Source organism: Lynx rufus, unplaced genomic scaffold, assembly GCF_022079265.1.
Source record: "Lynx rufus isolate CCGP_SWC_20201006 ecotype Redwood Valley unplaced genomic scaffold, mLynRuf1.p SCAF_5, whole genome shotgun sequence".
Lineage (NCBI taxonomy): Eukaryota > Metazoa > Chordata > Mammalia > Carnivora > Felidae > Lynx > Lynx rufus.
Genome location: NW_025814867.1, coordinates 72,013,685 through 72,032,750, shown reverse-complemented (window position 1 = coordinate 72,032,750; position 19,066 = coordinate 72,013,685). Strand labels below are relative to the sequence as shown.

Sequence of the window (19,066 nt, the reverse complement as noted above, 5' to 3'; positions counted from 1 at the left end):
ATAGTTCTTTGGTGTAAATTAGAATAATCTGTGTTATTAAAAAGCACTGCAGATGATACTGATGTAAGTGCTTGAGCTGCACTTGATAATTACAGGCCAAGTAATAGAAGTATAAGAAGTATAAGAAGATAAGTCAATATTCATCTAAATAACAACAGATTTATAAATAATATAGAATAACACTCAACAGAGATGATATGGGTGCAGTCATATTAATATCTGTGAGGCCCTAGATTTCATGGGACCACAAATAATGAAGTCATAAAACAAAAGCAGGGTCAACTTTTGCCTGGAAAATTGGGGGAGGAACCATAAAGTTTCCCTTTTGACAATAGTTCTGGAACTTGACTTCCACAATTCTGTGCAATTCAATGAAATATTTTTTCAGCACTTACCACATGCTGGTACCTAAATCTCTACCGTCTCATCCATCAAGCCAAGTAAAGGAGACAGGTACAGACAGATAGATAGATACAGATGTAGATGTAGATGTAGATGTAGATGTAGATGTAGATGTAGATATAGGTATAGATATAGATATAGATAGATACAGATCAATACAGGGGACATATGATCACTGAAAACCAATATGATAATAGACTAAAGAAAATGCCTGAAATTTTATTATTAGACTAAGTCTTTGAAGCGTACTACAGACATGAGCTCCCTGAAAGAACTAACACAAATTGGCATTGTCCATGATATCCATGTGTTCAGTAAATATTAAACGGATAAAGAGAACTGGCTACCTAATTAACTAGATAATTCAGTACAAATTATTTTTGTGATAATTGTGGTAATTGGTTTTCATTTTTTATTCGCACTGTACTCTTTTTATAAACTATATATATTATGGGGCCACCTACCTACAGGTATTCAAAACGCCTATACACTTCCAAAAATGGTCCCTGAGATCTTCTTATATGACTTATCCTAGAAGATAGTGTAAAACACACTATCAAGAAAGGAGAGAAGAACAGGGAGAAAAAAACAACAAAGAAAGTCATGAAAGTACAGAATAAGTTGATAGAAATAAATCTAAATATATTAGTAATGACATTAAATATAAGTGGACTAATTTATGCTTTCAGCCAAGATGAATGAAGAGAAGGAACAGGTTTACTTTATTCACTTTAAACAACTAGAAAACCAGAAAAAATACATGAAACTATGGTTTTCAGACATTGGACAAGAAGCAACGCAGGCCTATGATTCCAAAAGGAGGAAAATATGCACTATTGCATCAGATTACTGCCTAGAGATAGTTTTTATGCTGCCTGTTTCACAAGAAAAGGGAACCCAAATAGAGCCCTTTGATCCTGCTGAGTTGGGGAGGCAGAGGTTGAAGTTTAGAAAGGCCATAGTGGCTAGAAATTGTAGAGAATAGAACTGTAAAGGAGAGAGCTGGACAGATGAGAGAGAGAGAGATTGAGATCTGTGGAGGGCTTTCCCCCTGTCCCCCACCGTGAGTATTTGGCTGAGTCCTGATATGCACATATGTGAGAGGGAAAGGGAGTGTGGTAAGAGGATCACCAAGGTGAGGAAATTTGGCAGGATATTAGAAAGAGTCACAAGATTGTCATGGAAACCTACTTCTGGAAAATGTTATATAGATCCACATGTCCACAGCTACACTATTTATAAAGGGGAAACACTGAAAACATGTCTAGTAATTAGGTAATTATTGTGTAAATTGTGTTGTATAAAATAGATAACATTCTGGGGTCTTTGAACCCAAAGAATCTATGAATGCTGCTGCTTACAGTAAATTTTGAGGACATATGTATTTTGGGAACATTCAGTGGTTCTTAATCCTGTACACATTCGAATCATCTAGGGTTTTTATTTTTTTAATACTGATGATTTGGACCCACTCCTGATTAAGCAAATCTGAATTTCCGAGTATGAGGCCTAGGCAGCAAGCCCTTGTATTAGTCTGGAACACACCAAGGGATGAGAATCACTGGAACAGAAGCATCATCACTTAAATCTAGTTCTCAAAGGGTTTTTCATCTAAAATATAAGAATTACTTTTATAGATGAAAATAGTATGCACTCATTAAAAATGCTTATTACAAAGATTATGAAAAACATGCTAAAATACTTACAATGTTGAAAAAAAGTGCAATGCTAACCTGTATGTGTACTGTGATTATTATAACTACCTAAAGAACATATATAAAGGTAAAAGTGCTGAAAGAATGTATGACAAAATATTGTGAAGAATGGTTTTAGTATTTTATTTTCCAAAATTTCTGGTTCATATTTGGGTGGGGGTGGTAATCTTTGAAGGACACCCAGCAAGTGGTGTGTGAGGACACCCTGGTGGGTTGCCTTCCGGGAGACCCTCTGGTATCCTTAACTTCCTGACATTTCTCTTTCAGACTCAATATGCCACTCAGTCATTGTTCAGTGCTATCTTCTTAAAACTAAAAATTGGGATGGCCTAACTTAAGGATTTCCCTGCAGGATGTCTGATTCTAACCTCTGCCCTTTGCCATGACTTTTAGTCTTTCAGATCTCCCAAATCAGAAGTTTCAGATCCATCATTTCTTTGGAATCATGGTTATAGAATAGCTATTTTTCTTCCCTGAAGAGACCTAAATACAAAGGTGAACATTTGGGATCCTAAACTCTTTTCCCACAGAATGTGGAAAACCCCCTTGTGTGGAAGCTAGAAAATAACTGATGCTAACCATAGCAAGGCACAAAGCATGCAACTTTTAACTACTGCAAGACTAATAGACTGATTATAACCTCTTTCCTGCTGGGCCTGAAAACCTGCAGGCATTCTTCTTTCCAGAAGTTAGATAATAGTCCCTGTTGTTCTTTCTTTTAATTTCATAAAATAGCAAATCCCTGTAGTCCTTAGTGATTTAGCCAAGTAAGCAATTATAGGAAATTGCTGGATCCATCTGCTTTTCCCCCAATAGATTTGAAGATGAGAATGGTATGTTCAGTATTTCATTCTTCCAAAAAGTCAATCAAACTCCTACTGCTTTGTAAGGTCATTGAATACCTCCTGCTGGCTCCTTCCAGAACTCTGGTTGTGAAGCTTCCTAAAACAGCAGTACTGGTATATTAGTCAGGTCTTCTTTGGTTGCAAATGACAGAAACCCCTCCCACTAGCTTATGGATAAACAGCAACAAAAAATGACAGTAGGTACTATGTAATAGCTCACATAACATAAAGTCTAGAAGCAGGCTAGATGCAAGGTGTCATCAAGCATCTCTCTCATTCTCTCAGCTATACTTTCCTGTATATTCACCTGTTTATTCACCATAAGTCTCCCTTCAAGTGGAGGCAAAGATGGCTGGTCCTACCCAACTCCAGGCTCACACTGTCCTTGCATGTGATCAGAAGGAAAGAGGTCATTTCTCTCCCAGGATCTGCATCAATCTCTGTAAAAAGTTTGGCCCTACTTAGAGCACACAGTCTGAGTGTGGTACAGCTTGAACAAGTACCCCAATAATTGGCCAACTTAACTTAGATGCCTATTAACATGACTCAAGGACTTGTAGTCTATGGTCTCACCAAGTGGAGGGAATGATTTATCTCCACCATAATGTATATCTGAAACAAGAGTAATCCATTTAAAATTATCAAGAGCAAAGGAGAAAGAAAAGTTGAAAAAAATAATTTTAATAACTTGTCACTGAATGATAGAGGTAATACAGTCAAGAAAAAGACTTAGAGAATTATAAAGGGAATCAAAAACTGAAACTAAATAATCAGATTATTGGCTTTTAATTCCCTTTATCCTTTATATTCCTCTCTGAGTACCTATTTTATGATGGTGTGCAAAATCAACATGCCTTTAGAATTTTTTTATTTCTTCTCAAAGCACATATATTTATAATACACATATATTTATTAAGCAACTATCATAATAACAGAAACATAACACTAAACAAAAATAAAGAAATATCTGTCCATAATCTTAACCCCATGAAGAAAACCATTAATTCAAACATAAAACTTGATTTATTCCTATTTCTCTTCAGTCTTTGTCCATGCATAAAATTTTCTAGTCTAATAAAAATTCATATAGAATGTCACATTCCAGTTTTAAGCACAATATATCATAAATATTTCTGTGTTGCTAAATAATCTTTATAATCATAATTACAATGCCTGCATAATATTTATTGATTAGATATTTGCTATTTCACTTAACCAGTTTCTAATGCTTAAGATGATGTTACTTTTCAGTTTTAATGTAACATTGTAATAAACATATTTATGTGGGAAACTTTACATTCTTTTTAAACTTTCCTTAAATTCCAAGAAGTGGAATTATTGTGTTAAAGGTACAAACAAATTTAATGACATGATTGTTGCTACATATATGTGCTGTTTTTCACAATTATTCCAATGATTTACATGAAATATGAATACACCATTTTACAATAACTACATCAACTTTGGATATTATAAAACTTTACCACAATCCCTGGTTCTCCAAACTAAAGTAGTACTTCCTGATTCCCTTTGTCACCTTCTATCCCCATACTCTGCTTGATTTTCTCCTCTAACCCTTTTCATTACCAAGAGATATTTGTACTTTCTTTTAGCTCTTCTGTCATGCTGTCAATTTAAACATATTGTTGATTAAGTCAGAATTTTATCTGTTTTATTCATGCTGTATCACTACTGCCTACCAGAGTGCATAGTAGTATATCAATGTTTTCCCTGAGCTTACTTTTTCTTTATAGAAGTAAAATTTACACTAAGTGAAATGCACAGATCATAAATATACAGTTAAATGAATTTTGATAAATGTATACACCATGTAACCAATACTCTTTAAGATATAGAATATCTTAGTTCTTAGTGCCTACTTCCAGTCATTACCCATTCCACATTAGCAACCACTATTTTTATTTCTATCCTCATGGATTCGTTTTAACTCTTCTAGACCTTATATAATTAGAATTACGCAGTATGTACTTCTTTATGTTCTCTTTCACTCGATATGTATTTGAGATGTATCCATATATTTGTGTGCATCAGAAGTTCATTCTTTATTTGTTGAAGAGTACTATTCCACTATATGAATATTTACAGATTCCTATTGATGGACATTTAGGTGATCTTCAGTTTTTAGCAATGATGAATAAAGCTTCTATAAACATTCTTGTACATACTTTTTGGCCATAGGTAAAAATATGAGTGAAATTGCTAAGTGGATGTTTATTAAAAATAACTACCAGTTATCTTCCAAAGTGGTTGTAACATTTTATACTCCTACCAGTAATGTCAACCATCTGTCAGAGATAGAACATGTTATCTTTGCTGTGATGCTACTAATCTTTTTCATTTTAGCTATTTTGGTGGTTAGGTAGTAGCATCTCATTTTGGTTTTAATTTGTATTTCACTGATGACAATTATACTGAGCACCTTTTACATGCTTATTGCCCATTCCCTATGTTTTTTTTTGTGAAGTGTCTTTTTACATACTTGGACATTTTTAATGGGTTATCATTTTTATTGATTTTTTATCTTATGGATAGTTGTCCTTTGTTGTGCATATGTATTGCAAATATTTTTGTGCAAACTTGCCTTACTTAATTTTCTTACTAATATCTTTTGATGAGCAGAACTTCTAAGTTTTGATGAAGACTAATTGATCAATTTTTTTTATGAATAGCTCTTCTTTTGCCCTTCCTAAGAAATCTGCTGGTAGTAATACAGATATAGTCTCCTGTGTTTTATTCCATAAGTTTTATATTTTAGCTGTAATATTTAGGTCTGTGAGTCATTTCAGGTTATTTTTATACATAGTTTGAAGTAAGAATGGAGGCTTATTCTTCTTTCTATACTTTCATTTCAGGATGTCTGACATTTGGGGTCAGAATATACTTTGTTGTGAGAAGCTACCCTATTCATTGTAAGATGCTCAGCAGCATGCCTGGCCTTTACCACCTAACTAGATGCCATTAGTGTCCCTACTAATTGTGGCAGTCAAAAATTTTCCATATATTGCCATATGTCTCCTGACCATTCTATCTCCAGGGAGTTGAGGGGGTCAGGGTGGGGGGAGGTGGCATTGCCTCTGGTTGAGAACCACTGGTTTATAAAATTGTTCTGACATCATCCTTTCACCATTAAATTGTCTTGGCATCTTTTTTCAAAATTTAATTATTGTATATATGTGGATTTTTTCCTGTATTATCTGCTGTTCATATGATCTACTTGTCTGAATTATACCAGTACTGCAGTTTTTATTATTTTAAAATCAGGTAGTACAGAGTGCTTCAACTCTATTCTTCTTTTTCAGGATTTTATGATGTTGAACAAAATCAAATTCTGAAATCTTCCAAAAAATATTAGTTCTAGTAGTTGTTTTATAGATTTCTGAGGATTTCCTACAAATCCAGTAATGTCATTGGCAACTCAAGATAGATTTACTTCTTCCTTTCCAGTAGGCATGCCTTTTATTCTTTCTTTAAGTTTTTATTTAATTCCACATAAGTAACAAACGGGTAATATTAGTTTCAGGTGTACAATTTAATGATTCAGTACTTCCATACAATACCTGGTGCTCATCAAAACAAGTACACTCCTTGATCTCCATTAACTGTTTAGCCCCCTATCCACTTTGCCTCTGGTAACCATAAGTTTGTTCTCTATAGTTAAGAGTCTGTTTCTTGGTTCGCCTCTCTCTCTTTCTTCTCTATGCCCATTTGTTTTGTTTCTTAAATTCCACATATGAATGAATCCATGTAGTATTTTTCTTCCTCTGGCTGACTTATTCCACTTAGCATAATACTCTCTAATTCCATCCATGTCATTGCAAATGGCAAAATTTCATTCTTTTTTTATGGCTGAATACTATTCTATTATATGTATGTACACACACACACACACACACACACACACACACACACACACATATGTACCACATCCAATGGGAAAAAGACAGTCTCTTCAACAAATGGTGTTGGGAAAACTGGACAGCAACATGTGAAAGAATGAAACTGGGCCACTTTCTCACACCATACACAAAAATAAATTCAAAATGGATAAAATACCTCAATGTGAGACATGAAACCATTAAAATCCTAGAGGAAAACAGGCAGTAACCTCTTTGACATCGGCCATAACAACTTCTTACTAGATATATCTGCTGAGAAAAGGGAAACAAAAGCAAAAATAAACTATTGGGACTTTGTCAAAATGAAAACTTCTGTACAGGAAAGGAGCAGGCAGCAAAACTAAAATGCAACCTATGGAATGAGAGAAGATATTTGCAAATGACATACCTGATAAAGAGTTAGCATCTAAAATATATAAAGAACTTACAAAACTCAACCTCCCAAAAATGAATAATCCAACTAAGAAATGAGAAGAAGACGTGAATACACATTTTTCCAAAGAAGACATACAGATGGCTTACAGACACATTCCTTTTATTCTTGCCTTGTTGCACTGAATAGGACATCTGGTACAATGTTAAACAGAAGTGAGAAATGGCAAGATTTCATTATTTTTTTAACGTTTTATTATTTATTTTTGAGAGAGAGAGGCACAGCATGATTGGGAAGGGGCAAAGACAGAGGGAAACACAGAATCTGAAGCAGCTCCAGGCTCTGAGCTGTCAGCAACAGAGCCCGAGGTGAGGCTTGAACTCATGAACCATGAGATCATGACCTGAGCTGAAGTCAGATGCTCAACCAACTGAGCCACCCAGGCGCCCCAAGATTTCATTCTTTTTGATGGCTGAGTAACATTCCATTGTATACATATACCACATCTTCTTTATTCATTCATCTATCAGTCGATGGACACTTGGGCTTTCTCCATAGTTTGGCTATTGTTGATAATGCTGCTATAAACAACGGGGTGCAGGTGACCTTCAAATCAGTATTTTTGTATTCTATGGGTAAAAATCTAGTAGATCAATTGCTGGATTGTACAGTAGTTATATTTTTAATTTTTTAAAGAACCTCCATACTGTTTTCCAGTATGGCTGCATCAGTTTGCATTCCCACCAACAGTGCAAGAGGATTCCCCTTTCTCCACATCCTGACCAACATCTGTAGTTTCCTATGTTGTTAATTTTAGCCATTCTGACACATACAAGGTGATATTTCATCATGGTTTTGATTTGTATTTCCCAGATGATGAGTGATGTTGAGCATCTTTTCATGTGTCTGTTTGCCATCTGGTTGTCTTTTTCACCTTTTATTTCTGAGTCTGTCTTTGGAACACATCTTTTTTAGATAGCACATAGTTGGGTCTTATGTTTTTATATAGTCTGACAATCCCTGTCTTTAAAGTGGAGTGTTCATGCTCTTGTCTCCTCCTGGACATTACCCTCTCTTGCATTTCAATCCTATATCTGCTCTCTTGCTGGACAACAGAGAACTCCAGACCCAGAGTCTATGACAAATTGGAAAGTCAGCTACATCTTCTGGTTTTGAGGATAATGCCTTGTGAAGAAGAGGTTCTGGAGTGACCTACAGTGCAGTTTCCCCTCTTCCCCAGGACTTGGAGCTTCAGGCTACTTCAAGGAACAAATCAAAGCACACCTGGGAGGGTCCAAAACATCACTACGAGTAGGGAGATAAAGTAACCAAAGTCACAACAACAGAGAGCAAGTTACACTCTCCAAAAAAACATCTCCTGAAGGGCCAGGCCCTGGACAGTGTATGACCCCTCTTTAATATAGTAGTACTTGCAGGTGCAGGGCACATAACAAGCTTTTAAAACACTTAAGGGACACAAAACTAGTCAAAATGATGAAACGGAAGATTCTCCTCAAAAGAAATCCCAGGAAGAAATGACAGTTAAAGAATTGCTCAAAATGGATATGAACAATATAACTGAACAATAATTTAAATAATAGTCATAAGATTAATCACTGGGCTTGAAGAAAAGCATAGAAGACAGCAGAGAATCTATTGCTGCAAAGATCAAGGAACTAAGAAATATAGTCATGATGAATTAAAAAATGTTGTGAATGAGGTGCAAAATAAACTAGAGGCAGTGACAGTGAGGAATGAAGAGGCAGAGGGGAGATTAAGTGAAACAGAAGATAAAATTATGGAAAAAGATGAAGCTGAGAAAAATAGAGATAAAAACATTCTGGACCATGAGGAGAGAATTAGAGAACTAAGTGATTCAATGAAACAGAACAATATCTGTATCACGGGAGTTCCAGAAGAAGAAGAGGAGAGAGAAAGGGGCCAAAGCAATGAAAAAATCATTGCTGAGAACTTCCCCAATCTGGGGAAGGAAACAGACACTGAAATCCAAGAGGCACAGAGAACTCCCTTCAGACATAACTTGAATTGGTCTTCTGCATGATGCATTATAGTGAAACTGGCAAAATACAAAGATAAAGAAAGAATTCTGAAAGCAGCTAGGGATAAAGGGCCTTAACCTACAAGGGTAGACACATAAGGATAGTAGCAGACCTATCTACTGAAACTTGGCAGGCCAGAAAGGACTGGCAGGAAATTTTCAATGTGCTTAATCGGAAAAATATGCATCCAACAATCCTTTATCCAGCAAGCCTGTCATTCTGAATAGAAGGAGAGGTAAAGGTTTTCCCAAACAAACAAACAAACGGAAAGACTTCATCACCACTAAACCAGCCCTACAAGAGATCCTAAGGGAGACTCTGTGAGTGAAATGTTGCAAAGACCACAAAGGACTAGAGACATCACTACAAGCATGAAACCTACAGATAACACAGTGACTCTAAACCCATATATTTCAATAACATCACTGGATGTAAATGGACTAAATGTTCCAATCAAAAGACATAGGGTATCAGAATGGATAAAAAACAAGACCCATCTATTTACTGTCTACAAGAGACCCATTTTAGACCTGGTTACATTTTCAGATTGCAAGTGAGGGGATGGAGAACCATCTGTCATGCTACTGAAAGTCAAAAGAGAGCTGGAGTAGCCATACTTATATCAGACAAACTAGATTTTAAACTAAAGGCTGTAACAAGAGATGAAGAAGAACATTATATCATAATTACAGGGTCTATCCATCAAGAACTAACAATTATAAATGTTTATGCACTGAATTTGAAAGCACCCAAATATATAAAACAATTAATCACAAACATAAGCAATCTTATTGGTAAGAATGTGGTAATTGCAGGAAACTTTAATTCTCCACTTACAACAATGGAAAGATCATCTAGGCAGAAAATCAATAAAGAAACAATGGCCCTGAATAATGCACTGGACCAGATGGACTTGACAGATATATTTAGAACTTTTCATCCTAAAGCAGCAGAATACACATTCTTCTCGAGTGCTCATGGACCATTCTCCAAGGTAGATCACATACTGAGTCAAAAAACAGCTCTCAATAAATACAAAATAATTAAGATCATACCATGCACACTTTCAGATCACAATGCTATGAAAGTTTAAATCAACGACAGGAAAAGGTTTGGAAAACTTCCAAATGCATGGAGGTTAAAGAGCATCCTAGTAAATAATGAATGGGTCAACCAGCAATTAAAGAAGAAATTTAAAAAAATGTAGAAACAAATGAAAATGAAAATGACAGTCCAAACACGTTTGGGATGCAGCAAAGTCAGTCCTAAGAGGAAAATACATTGCAATCCAGGCCTATCTCAAGAAACAAGAAAAATCCCAAATACAAAATCTAACAGCACACCTCAAGGAACTAGAAGCAGAACAACAAAGAAGCTCCAAAACTAGCAGAAGAATAGAAATAATAAAGATTGGAGCAGAAATAAACAATATAGAATCCAAAAAAAAAAAAAAACCCAGTAAAACAGATCAATGAAACTAAGAGTTAGTTTTTTGAAAAAATAAACAAAATTGATAAACCCCTAGCCAGACTGCTTAAAAAGAAAGGTAGAGGACCCAAATAGATAAAATCATGAATGAAAATGGATTTATCACAACCAATCCCTCAGAAATACAAGCAATTATTAGAGAATACTATGAAAAATTATATGCCAACAAACTGGACAACCTGGAAGAAATGGACAAATTCCTAGACACCCACACACTACCAAAACTCAAATGGGAAGAAATAGAAAATCTGAATAAACCCATAACTAGTGAAGAAATTGAGTCAGTTATCAAAAATCTCCCAACAAATAAGAGTCCAGGACCAGATGGCTTCCCTGGCGAATTCTACCAGACATTTAAAGCAGAGTTAATACCTATCCTTCTCAAGCTGTTCCAAAAAATAGAAATGGAAGGAAAACTTATGGACTCTTTCTATGAAGCCAGCATTACCTTGATTCCCAAACCAGACAGAGACCCCACAAAAAAAGGAGAATTACAGCCAATATCCCTGATGAACATGGATGCAAAACTTCTCAACAAGATACTAGAAAATTGAATTCAACAGCATATAAAAAGAATTATTCACCATGAGCAAGTGGGATCCATTCCTGGGATGCAGGACTGGTTCAACATTCGCAAATCAATCAATGTGATACATCCCATTAATAAAAGAAAGGATAAGAATCATATGATCCTGTAAATAGATTCAGAAAAAGCATTTGACAAAATACAGCATCCTTTCTTAATAAAAACCCTTAAGAAAGTCGGGCTAGAAGGAACATACTTAAACATCATAAAATCCATTTATGAAAAGCCCACAGCTAATATCATCCTCAATGAGGAAAAACTGAGAGCTTTCCCCTGATATCAGGAACATGACAGGGATGTCCACTCTCACCACTGTTGTTTAACGTAGTGTTGGAAGTCCTAGCATCAAAAATAAGACAACAAAATGAAATCAAAGGCATCAAAATTTGCAAAGAAGAAGTCAAACTCACTTTTTGAAGATGACATGATACTCTACATGAAAAACCCAAAGGACTCCACCAAAAGACTGCTAGAACTGATACATGAATTCAACAAAGTTGCAGGGTACAAAATCAATGTACAGAAATTGGTTGCATTTTTATACACCAATAATGAAGCAACAGAAAGAGAAATCAAGAAACTGATCCCATTTATAATTGCACCAAGAACCATAACATACCTAGGAATAAATCTAACCAAAGATGTAAAAGCTGTGTATGCTGAAAGCTTACTATAGAAAGCTTCTGAAGGAAATTGAAGAAGACACAAAGAAATGGAAAAACATTCCATGCTCATGGATTGGAAGAATAAATATTGTTAAAATATCAATACTGCCCAAAGCAATCTACACATTCAATGCAATCCCAATCAAAATTGCACTGGAATTCTTCTCACAGATAGAACAAACAATCCTAAAATTTGTATAGAACCACAAAAGACCTCAAATATCCAAAGTAACATTGAAAAAGAAAACCAAAGCAGGAGGCATCACAATCCCAGACTTTCACTTCTACTAAAAAGCTGTAATAGCCAAGACAATATGGTATTGACACAAAAACAGACACATAGACCAATGGAATAGAATAGAGAACCCAGAATTGGACTCACATATAAATGGCCAACTAATCTTTGACAAAGCAGGAAAGAGCATCCAATGGATAAAAGACAGTCTCTTTAGCAAATGGTTCTGGGAGAACTGGACAGCAACATTCAGAAGAATGAAACTAGACCACTATCTTATACCATACACAAAAATAAACTCTAAATGGATGAAAGACCTAAATGTGAGAGAGGAAACCATCAAAAACCTAGAGAAAAAAGCAGGCAACAACTCTCTGACCTCACCCACAGCAATTTCTTGCTCAACACATCTCCAAAGGCAAGGGAATTAAAAGCAAAAATGAAGTATTGGGACCTCATCAAGATAAAAATCTTCTGCATTGCAAAAGAAACAATCAACAAAACTAAAAGGCAACCGACGGATTGGGAAAAGATATTTGCAAGTGACACATCAGATAAAGGGTTAGTATCCACAATCTATAAAGAAATTGCCAAACTCAACACCTGGAAAACAAATAATCCAGTGAAGAAATGGGCAGAAGACATGAATAGACACTTTTCCAAAGAAAACATCCAGATTGCAAACAGACACACAACGAGATGCCCAATGTCACTCATCATCAGGGAAATACAAATCAAAGTCACACTGAGGTACCACCTCATACCAGTCAGAGTGGCTAAAATGAACAAATCAGGAAACTACAGATGCTGGCGAGGATGTGGAGAAATGGGAATCCTCTTGCACTGTTGGTGGGAATGCAAACTGGTGCAGCCACTCTGGAAAACAGTGTGGAGGTTCCTCAAAAAATTAAAAATAGATCTACCCTATGACCCAGCAATAGCACTGCTAGAAATTTACCCAAGGGCTACAGGACTACTGATGAATAGGGGCACATGTACCCCAATGTTTATAGCAGTGCTTTCAACAATAGCCAAATTATGGAAAGAATCTAAATGCCCTTCAACTGATGGATGGATAAAGATGTGGTTTATATATACTACTTGGAATGAGAAAGAATGAAATCATGCCATTTACAGCAACAGGGATGGCACTGGAAGCTATTATCCTGAGTGAAATAAGTCAATCAGAGAAGGACAGATATCACATGTTTTCACTCATATGTAGATCTTGAGAAACTTAAGGAAGACCATGGGGGAAGGGAAGGGGAAAAAATAGTTACAGAGAGGGAGGGAGGGAGGCAAACCACAAGAGACTCATAAGTACAGAGAACAAACTTAGAGTGAAGAGGGGGATGGGGGAGAGGGGAAAATGAGTGATGGCCACTGAGGAGGGCAATTGTTGGGATGAGCACCGGGTGTTGTATGTAAGCCAAATTGGCAATAAATTACATTTTTAAAAAAGAACCATCTAAAAAATAAGTAAAATAAAGTGTTCAGTCCATTTTCATGTAGTATAATTATTTTTTTTTAATCTGAGCACAGTTGACACACAATGCTACACTAGTTTTAGGAACACAACAAAGTAACTCAAGTCCACACATTATGCCATGCTCATCATAAGTGTAACGATCTGTCACCACCCTATGCCACCACAATACCATTGACGATATTCCTCATGCTGCAGCCCCCATTCCTGTGACCTAGTCATTCCACAACTAGAAGACCATATCTCCTACTCCCTTTTACCCACCTACCTATCACCCAACTCTGGCAACCATCAGTCTTCTCTTTGCATTTGTAGGTCTGATTCTGCTTTTTTGTTGTTGTTTATTCATTTTTAAAAGTCCATATATAAATGAAATCATATATTTGATTTATTTAATATGATCATATGATATTTGACTTATTTCACTTGGCATAATACCCTTTATGTCCATCCATTTAGTATAATTATTGATATGGTCGGCGCTACGTCTATTTGGTTTCTAATTGTTCACTCTGATTTTTGTCCTTTTTCTTCTTCTTGTATCTTTCTTCTTCCTGTCTCCCTTATTTGGAAGGATTAGCTAAATATTTTTAGTATTCCATCTAATTTTGCCTATTGACTTTTTAATTATATATCTCTTACTATAAATTTTTGGTAACCATCCTAGTAATTACAGTATCTATCCTTTACTTATTATTGCCTACTTAAAAATAATATTTAGCACTTCAGATGAAATGTAAGAAACTTGGAAGAACATATCCTATAGTTCTGTTTATTCTTCTCCCATCCTTTGTGTTATTGTTGTCATACATTTTCCTTCTATATATAAGCTAAACAGGACATGTGATATTTTCATCTTAAACTCTCACTTGTAAAGAAATCAAGTTGTCTTTTAAAGAAATCAAGAAATGTAAAAGGTAGTTTACATTCACCTAAATAATTATTTCCAGTGCATTCCATTCCTTTCTGTAGATTCCAATTTTCATATGATATTGTTTTGTTTTTCTTCAACCTGAAAAAAAAAACTCAACATTCTTTGTAACACAAAACTTCTAACAAAATATTCTTTCACTTTTTATTGTAGATAGTTTTCTGGCTGGCATTTTGATGTTGTTGTTGTTGTTGTTGTTGTTGTTGTTGTTCAGTTACTTTGAAGATATAATGCTTTTGTTTTTAGCTTCTATTGTTTTTTAGTAAGAAATGAGCCATCATTCTCATCGTGGTTCCCATACATGATTGTGTTCTTTTACCTCTAGCTGCAGGACTTTTTTCCTTATCTTTGATTTTCAGCAGTTTAACAATTAGGTACCTAGTGTGGCTTCCTTTGTCTTTATCCTATTTGGATTCACTGAATTTCCTGGATCCCTGGGTTGATGTGTAGGGGAAAAAATGTGGGGCCATTCTTTCTTAAAATATATTTTTGCCCATTCTCCATATCTTTTCCCACTGAGGCTCCTTTTACAATGTGTTAGATCACTTGATATTGTCCCATGAGTTACTAGGTCTCTGTACATCTTTGATAATCTTTTTTCTTAATCTGCTTTTAGGATGAGTTTATTTGGGTTTAACCCCTAGTCCTACTTCATGGCACTTACTTACTCTAGAGTGTGTTTTTCTTCTAACGTGCACCCTAATGGATTTCCACTGGATATTTGAGGTAGGCAGTAAGTTCTCTCCAATTTAAATGGGGTGACCTCCACCTCCTAGTATTCTGTGACCTCTCTTACATCAGTTGCTTCTCAACCCCTTGCATAAGTTGTGATGTGTTGCTCCCTTTTGTCTTACCTTGAGGAGTCAAGAGCAGACCTTATTTAAAAACATGAGCAAAACCCACATGTACACCCAAACCCAGCTTTCTGTTTCCAGTCTCTGCTACACAAATTCCAACCATTTCTGCAACCCTAAACTATGATCACTGTCTCATAAGAAGCAGATGTCTAGTTTTTGTCTGGGTTCATTCAGAAAAATGCCTCAGGGCAGAAAGTTGGAGTTAACATAGAGCTCATCACATGTGTTTCCCTTCTCTCAAGGATTATAGTCTTGCACTGCCTGTTTATCTATTCCTGGAAACAGTTACCTCATTTATTTTGTCCAGTTTTATGGTTGTATATATATGTCAGGGCAAGTACAAAACCAATATCTTAGTCATGGCTAGATGTGAAAGTCTATTGCATCTTGGCCTTTTGGCCAAGACTAAGTGTAGTATCTGTTCTTATCAGTTCAGCAAACTTTGAAAAAATAAATAAATAAATGAATTTTGGCAAAATCAGGAAATTTTTTTAAAAGTATGCTTTGCTAATCATCTCCATCCTCGGGGCAACCTCTTACACAAACTCATCCACCTGTCATGTGTCCCTTTTACTAGAAAAATGCTTTAGATCAAATCCTTATTAACATATTAGTATATTTGCATTTTGAAAACATCCTTTGAAGTAAAGCCTGAATACAAAAATAATAGAGAAAATCAATGAAGCCAAAGTAGGTTCTTTGAAATGATAATCAACAAAATTGACAAACTTTAACTACATTGACTAAGAAAAAAAATCTACCTGATCTAGCCTAATGATGAGCTCTTCCATTAGTAATTAATGATCTTTGCTTTGTTCATGTCATCTGCTTTAAAACCTGAATTCTTTCAAAGAAATGCTCCTCCTGTTTCTATAAAAATAGTACTGCTAAAATATATTACATAACACTAATATCTGGAAGTCTCTTCATGGTAAATAAATGTGAAATATCATTTTTGATATTGAAAAAAAGTAGAAAAGTTAGAAAATAAAAAAAAAATATTTCAACTTTCATGCATCTCCACTAGCTAATAAAAAATTAATGGACAAAGAATGTTCCTTTTGATCCTCAAATTGCCCCCTCTCATTTTTGCCATAAACTTTGCATATGGCAAGCTCATTACTGATATTAAATATATATGTACCATCTTGACACTACATTTAATCAAATACATACTTACTGCCTTGATACTACACTTATAGCACAAAAGAACAAGTCTATGCAGCTAACAGTCTTACTAATCTCATCATTTTTTTCTTCAGATCATGGAATTTTCTTTTTTTGCATAATTCTCCATGTTTTTTTTCTCCTTATTACTGTTCATAACCAACAGAGAGGATGGACAAGAGTGGCTACAAATTAAACAATGTTTATATTTCATAAGAAAATTGTCACCATGGATACCATATGTTATGATGCCTCCTCAGTTTGCATCCATGTACTATATTCAAACATCAGGAGAGAGATTGAGGAATCAGAAGATCTTGCTTGTAGTTCTCTACCTTTTACTAACAAGCTGTAAGACCACTGGTAATTTCATTTAATATCTTTGGTGCCTTGGTTTCACAATCTGTAAAATGATGAGGTTAGACTAAAGAATTTTAGTATGTAATAATTACTAAGCACTTTCTATGTACGTGTTATTATGCCAGGAATTTTATGTATTTAATGTTATTTAGTCTTCACAGTAATATGTCTATGAGACTATTTTTCAATGTTCTCCAGAGAAAAAGAACCAATGGGACATATTTAGATATACAAGAGGAGATTTAGTATGAGAATTTGCTCTTGTGGTTATGGAGGCCAATAAGTCCCATGATAAACTGTCTGCAAGCTGGAAAACTAGGAAAGCTGATGGTGTAATTCAGTACAATGCAAGAGTCCTGAGAATCAGGAGGAGAGGTGGCTGCTAGTATAAGTCCCAGAGTCCACAGGCCCAAGAACCAGGAGTTCCACTGTTGGAGGGCAGAAGAATATGGACATCCCAAATCAATAAAAGACAGAGTGAATTAGCCCTTCTTACTCCTTTTTGTTCTATTTAGGCCTCCAGTGGATTGGATAACTCGCACCTGCATTGGAGAGAACAATCTGCTTTACTCAGTCTACTGTTTCAAATGCTAATCTCATCTTGGACATACCCTCACAGATCTACTTCTTAAATTATCACCAGCTATCTGTGCATCCCTTAGTCTACTCAAGTCATACATAAAGTTAGCTATCACGTAGGCAGATATTATTATTATTATCCCATTACATCCTTGAAAACTTGAGGTTAAGCATCATTAAAGACCTCTTCTAAGTAGTAAATAAAAGAGTCAGAATTGGACTTAAATCTGTCTGACTCCTGGGCCCAGGCTGGTAACCCCCACAATTTCAAGCAAAACATATCCCCAAACATTTTTTTCTTTAAAATATTAAATTTAATATCCAGTTGGGGAGAAGCTTACATGCAAACTGGAGTCTTGTGACTCCTCCTTCTATTGAGCACAATCCAGGCTTGTTCTGTGTTTGCATGTTGTCTGTCTGTCAAATTTAGTTCCCAAGTAGAAACTTCGTCTAACACAACATTCTGCCTAGAGGTTCACACATTGCTAGCACTCAGTAACTGCTCATAGCAATATGAATGGCATCTGTTTAGTAAAAGGAATTTTGCCACTAATATTTCTTTTCTATTAGTTCAAATATGTATTTAGCAATTTTAACTGTTGAAAATATTCCAATCTTCTTAGTAGATATAAAAGATTATGTATATTAATATTAGCCTATGATAGCCCCAGTTTGGCATAGTGTGGTTCTAGATAGACTGCACTCTCTGTAAATATACCTAGCCAAGATCTATTCCAGTTTATTCATTCATTTAGTCAGTCAGTGAAAGCTTAGCATTTAGTGAATATTTAGGCATATTATTTGCCTGCCATTGTGCTAAGTACAAGATAAAAACAAAGATAATTCCAGCCTGAAGAATGTATTGTCTAATGCACTGCAGTTTGCAATATAGGTAAGTAAAAGTAGACAATTACAATTTGATATAATAAGTACTAATAATTGGTAGGGTTAGTACAACTCCAAAGGGGGCTTCTAAACCAAGATTAGGGATCAGAGAAGTCATCCTACACAAAGTAATATCCCAGTAAGACTTGGAATGTTCTCATAAATTAGCCAGGTGGAAAACAGATGGAAGAAAATTCCAGAGGGAAGAATTTTTTCAAAGAGCCAAAGATTAGGGAAAGAGAATGACATTATTCTAAAATCTGAATATAGTTCAGAATGCCCCCCCAAAAAATTGGTAAGAAATGAGATTGGGAGGTAGGCAGGTATCATCCCAAAGGACCATATAAGCCTTATAAGCGCCATGTTAAGCCATAGAGTCTTTACCTGAAGGCAGCCAAATAGGTTTAAATAGTGAAATAGACGATTAGATTTACATCTTGAAAAGGTCACTTTGGCTGCAGTGTAGGAAGCAAATTACAACAAGTAAGGATGGACTGGAAGAGAACAATTGGGGG

General features: G+C 35.4%; 1 pseudogene; it reads left to right on the top strand.

The window, feature by feature from the left end:
* Positions 1-15,939: 15,939 nt before the first annotated feature.
* LOC124527460 (uncharacterized) lies at positions 15,940-16,097 on the top strand (annotated as a pseudogene).
* The last annotated feature ends 2,969 nt before the right edge of the window (positions 16,098-19,066 follow it).